The 5,626-nt window shown below is 43.7% G+C and overlaps 1 long non-coding RNA gene across 1 annotated transcript in view; it reads right to left on the minus strand.

The window, feature by feature from the left end:
* LOC103093980 (uncharacterized) overlaps positions 1-5,626 on the minus strand; it is a 64,919-nt gene that overhangs the window by 59,038 nt on the left and 255 nt on the right. The window contains exon 2 of the long non-coding RNA XR_001626445.2: positions 3,128-3,198. This is a non-coding gene — a long non-coding RNA (uncharacterized LOC103093980). The remainder of the gene's footprint in view (positions 1-3,127; positions 3,199-5,626) is intronic.

Consider the following 5,626-nt stretch of genomic DNA (forward strand, 5'->3'; position numbering starts at 1 on the left):
TTGTTGCTATTTAAAGTTAATATTTCCTACAATTTTGTCAGGGGAAGCCTTTCTCCCCAGCTAGGTCAGTCACAGTCACAAAACCTTGAAACAGAAAGGACCTCAGAGGGACTATAGCCTACTCCCTTTAGTCTACAGATGAAACAAAGACCTAATCTGTGTTGGTGAAGACATGGCACAGATGCCCTGGCATGCTGGAGGGGGCTGCTCCATTCCTTCTCTCCACCATGCCTAAGGACATTTTGGCATGCTCTGCCCCTCTGTCCAGTAGTCCAATGCAAGGACATCCTCCCTCCCCTCTCTGGAGTAATGCCAGGGGCTCACAGGCAGCTTGAAGGGGCAGTTTTGACATTCATCCTCTAAAAGGTTTGCCAACACTGACCTTGCTAGTTGAAGGGAACTGTCCAAAGTCATACAGGGAACAAAGAGTAGAGTTGGGACTCTTTCTGTTTTAATTATAACTGTAACAATCATCCACAAAAACCATCAAATACAACTTGGGGGGGCAGTTTGGGCATTCAACCTCTAAAAGGTTTGCCAACACTGACCTAGCTAGTTGAAGGGAACTGTCCAAGGTCGTACAGGAAACAAAGAGCAGAGTTGGGACTCTTTCTGTTTTCATTATAACCATAACAATCATCCACAAAAACCATCAAATGACAGCAGAAAATAAGAGAAAAATGACCAGCAAATTACAAAATCCTGGTATCTACCTAGTGCTCCTTGATTGGCATGAGCATTGTGTGGCTGATAACAACCTCCAAAGATCTCAGCAGAGATGTCAGGTGAGCATTCTCATTATTATCATCATCATCATCATTTTTTCAGATGAGGCCACCAACAGCCAAAGGTGTTCAGTGGTTGGCAGTGTTTGCAAAGGTAGCAAGTGTCAGAAATAATATTTGAACTCAGGTCTTCCTTTATCCCCCATGGGCCACTGTAGCTCAACTAGGCTGTGCCTTTGGGCAAAATAGAAACAAAAAGGGAGTCGATTAATAAAGACCTGTTTGCTCTGTGTCCCCTTCCAAATATATCTGACACTATGCCCTTGTTTTCCTTCTCTGTGGTGGCTGTTATTCAGTCACATACCATTCCTTATGACCTGCAGACCATACCGTTCCTGCGGTTTTCTTGGCAAAGATACTGGAGCGATTTGCCATTTCCTTCGTGGTGATTTAAGGCAAACAGAAGCTAAGGGACTTGGCCATGATCATACAGCTGAGTAAGTGCCTGAATCAGGATTTAAACTCAGGTCTTCCTGACCCCAGACCCAGTCTCTCTCTACTGAACCACCTAACTGCCTTCTTCCCTCTTTTTTTCAGTCTATATCAATTAGTGAGAAGCTAGGTGGCACAACAGATAAAGCACTGAGCTTAAAGTCAGGCTCTTCCTGAGTTCAAATCTGACCTCAGATACTTATTGGCTGTGTGATCCTGAGCAAGTCACTTAACTCTGTTTGCCTCACTTTCCTCATATGGAAAATGATCTAGAGAAGGAAACAGCAAATCGCTTCAGTATCTTTACCAAGAAAATTGCAAATGAGGTCACAGAGTCAGGAATAACTGTACAACAATAAAAATAATCATCGATAGGTTCGTATTATCCTGAGCCTGCTGATGATAAGTCTGTCCATGAAATCCAGGGCTCTGTCTGCAATATCAGCCTGCATTTTAGAGGTCTTCTCATGGTCAGGGCCATATCAGAGTTCTTTATCTTCCCACTACCACCAGTCCCTAGCACTTAGCATAGAATTGGATTCACCTTAGGGAAAAAAGAACACGGATTTATTAAGCATCTACTATGTGCCTAAGTGCTTTCTAGATATTTATCTTATTTAATCTTCATAACAGCTTTGAGATGGGTGCTGTTATTATCCTCATTTTACAGTTGAGGAAACTAAGGCAGACTGTGATTTGTTTTTCTGTAATCCAGTCAGTGCTTAAGGCTAGATTTGAACTCGGGTCTGAACTTGATATTCTCTATCCCACCTAGCTGCCATAGAAGTTTATAGTAGTCATTGATGGAATAGGTATTCTCTAAACTCTTTCAGCTCTAAAGCCCACGATGCCATGACTTAACTAGGAGCAATGGCTAGAAATTACAAGAAGGCAGACTAAGGCTCAGAATAAGGCTGTCCTTGGAGGCGGTGGCTTCTTCCACCCCCAACACTGAAAGTTTGATCATAGCTTTAATTTGGAAATTTTTATTTAATTAATTAATTTAGAATATTTTCCCATGATTATATGATTCATGATCTTTCCCTTCCCTCCTCCCTGCCTCCTGTAGCCAACACACAATTCCACTGTGTTTTACAGGTGTCATTGATCAAGACCCATTTCCATATTGTTGATATTTGCACTTGGGTGATCATTTAGTCTGTATCCTCAATCATATCCCCATCAACCCATGTGTTGATCATAGAACTGAAGCAGACCCAAGAGATAATCTAATCCAATCCCTTCCTTTTATAGATAAGGAAACTATAACTACCTGTCATTAGAAAATGGACTAGGTACCTCAGAGGGTACTTTACACCTGAAAATTTGATGATCATCTGGCTCTTCATTTTACAGAGAAGGAAACAGAGGCTCGGAGAGTTTAACTTAGGTGGTCATGGTCTCCTACATAGAAGAGCTAAGATTCAAACCCAGATCTTCTGACTGAATCCAATGTGGACTGTGCTTACACCAAGGTGCCAATCTTTCCAAATATGCTTCTTCTCCTAGAGTAGAGCTCAGCGGCCCCAAAGCACCCATGAAAAGGACTAAGCCAATAGTACTAAAAGTCTAAGGTCATCTCAGGCATTGAGCTTGGGTTGTGTGCTCTACTTCATAAGTCCAGGGTGAGGTGAAGTGACTTAGGGGTTGGGTTAGAGCTAGGCACATGGCTCTAATTCTACATGGCTTGATCCATTCTTAGAATACCAAGAGAATGTCGATGGACTAGAAGGGCAACTTCCAGATGGGTAGGCATTAGTAGTAATAGCTGCCATTTATATGTCACTTTATTGCTTACAAAGTGCTTATATACATTTGTATCCTCACAAGAGCCTTGTGAGGTAAGTGCTATTATCATCCTCCACTTTACATAAGGGGAAACTGAGACTGAGAGAAGTCAAGTGACTTACCCACAGTCATATAATCCAGCTGGGACTTGATGTTAAATCTTCCTGAATCCCAGGTCCACTGTGCCTTGTAGCTGTCAATGAAAATGATCCAGCAAATGATAAGCACCTATCCTCTTTTTTGGATATCTTGCTAGACTTGGAGTCAAGGAGATGTGAGTTCAAATCTGATCTCCAAGTGTTTCTAGTTATGTAACTTTGGGGCAAGATGCTTCACTTCCTCCAGGTTCATTTTCTTGGTTTTTTTTTAAACCCTTACCTTCCATCTTGGAGTCAATACTGTGTATTGGCTCCAAGGCAGAAGAGTGGTAAGGGCTAGGCAATGGGGGTCAAGTGACTTGCCCAGGGTCACGTTTTCTTGTTTAAAAAATGAAGTTAATTATGTCTGTGAGACGAGCAATAATGTCCTAGTGGATAGAGATCTGGCCTCAGAATCAGGAAGACACAGGTTCAAGTATTTCCTCTGATACATGCCATGTTACATTAGTTTTTCAGTGCTCTGGTCAACTCTTGAGGACTAGAAGTTTCACAAAAGGTACCAACTTGACCTGGGAGAGTGAGTTTTGTAAAGATTAAAATTTAGGGGAGACAGGGAGACTGAGGCAGGTAGAAATTAGTTTCTCTCTGCAAGGAGTATTATATTTTTTAGAGGTTTATTAAAGGATAAACCCTCATCTGGGAGTTCCCCATATCAATGAAATAAATCATCTCTCCAGTTCCTAATCCTATTCCTAATCATACCTGGGGTGCTTCCTGGTTATGAGGACCAAATGAGATCATTATCTAGCCAATGTTGTGCAAACATCAATGCTCTACATAAATGCCTGTCACTATTATTATTATGGTGGGGCAACCAGGTGGCACAGTGGATAGAACCCTGGATCTAGAGTCAGGAAAACTGATCTCAAATGTGACCTCAGACACTTACTATTTGTGTGACCCTGAGCAAATCACTTAACCTTATTTGCCTCAGTTTCTTCAGCTGCAAAATGAGCTGAAGAAGGAAATGTCAAATCACTCCAATATCTCTGCCAAGAAAACCCCAAACAGGGGGCAGCTGGGTAGCTCAGTGGATTGAGAACCAGGCCTAGAGATGGGAGGTCCTAGGTTCAAATCCGGCCTCAGCCACTTCCTAGCTGTGTGACCCTGGGCAAGTCACTTGACCCCCATTGCCTAGCCCTTACCACTCTTCTGCCTTGGAGCCAATACAGTATTGACTCCAAGACGGAAGGTAAGGGTTATAAAAAAAAAAAGAAAAGAAACCCCCAAACGGGATGCTGAAGAATTGGACACAACTGCACCACAGTCAAAGAAGGAAGGTGTCAGAATTCAGAGGGGTTAGAAAAGGCTCCCTGTAGAAGAGCAGGTTTTAGCTAGAACCTGAAGAAGGGCAAGGGGGCTGGGAGGAGCCCAAAAGCAGGGTCAAAGCACTCTTCCTAACTCCTACCTCACACCCCAAGTGACTCCTTATCCAAGAGTAGCCACGATTGTCCCCTCTCCTCATTTGTGGATTGCTCAGATCTCTCTCAGCTCTAGAACTGGTTGGATATTTCAACTTCCTCTCCTGCCATCATTCCAAGTGATCCATTGACTTTCAACGACTTTTCACACTAACACCAAGCTAGGTACTCCGTGCACAGATCACTGAGCCAGAAATCAGAAAGACCTGAGTTCAAAGTCAGCATCAGACACCAACTTACTATGTGACCCTGGGCAAGCCATTTAACCTGTTTGCCTTAGTTTCTTCATCTGTAAAATGGGGACAATCACCCATCTCTCGGGTGTGTTATGAGGACCAAATGAGCTAAGATTTTTGAAGCCCTTAGTACAGTGCCTGAAACATAGGAAGCCCAATATAAATGTTCCTTATTGTCGTTAAGGCAAGTGGAATGGAGTAGATTAGTCCATTTACTCATTTGGCCCCAACTCTTTCATGAGTCCATTCCCCGCCATTTTGTAGTCTGTGATTGGGGTTAGGGATCAGTCTGTATTCCAGAAGGATCATCAGCTTCCAGCTAAAGGGGATAAAGTCCCCCCTCATTTTGCACTGCCTAACTGAGATTGGGCTTTAGTTTGAAGTTAAGGGTCAGCGTGTAACTGAGGAATGTAATCTCAGAAGGGAAAAGAATCTTAGAAGTCATCAGGATCCCCCTCTTACCTCTTACCAGGCCTGTCCTGGAAGGAGAGAAGAATCTGGGCCACACTGAGCAGGGGGGGGGGGAGGAGTTCAACATTTGAGCTCCTCACCTGTTCCTGGGAAAGGCGCCCAACACCCTGAACCCTCAATGACCCGCACATATGCTTCCTTTAATAGATTTCACTTCTGGGAAAATGGAAGACGGACACAAAATCCCCAAGCCCTACTGGAACCCCTGCCCAGGCCCCTGCTTTTCCAAGAGGGGAGCCGGGAGCAGAGACTAGCTGCAGGAGATGGCACAAGAGAGGGCACAGAGCCACACTCAGCCCACCCTCTCTCAACCACCAAAGAAGGATCACACTAAC

Source organism: Monodelphis domestica, chromosome 1 (genome assembly GCF_027887165.1).
Source record: "Monodelphis domestica isolate mMonDom1 chromosome 1, mMonDom1.pri, whole genome shotgun sequence".
Lineage (NCBI taxonomy): Eukaryota > Metazoa > Chordata > Mammalia > Didelphimorphia > Didelphidae > Monodelphis > Monodelphis domestica.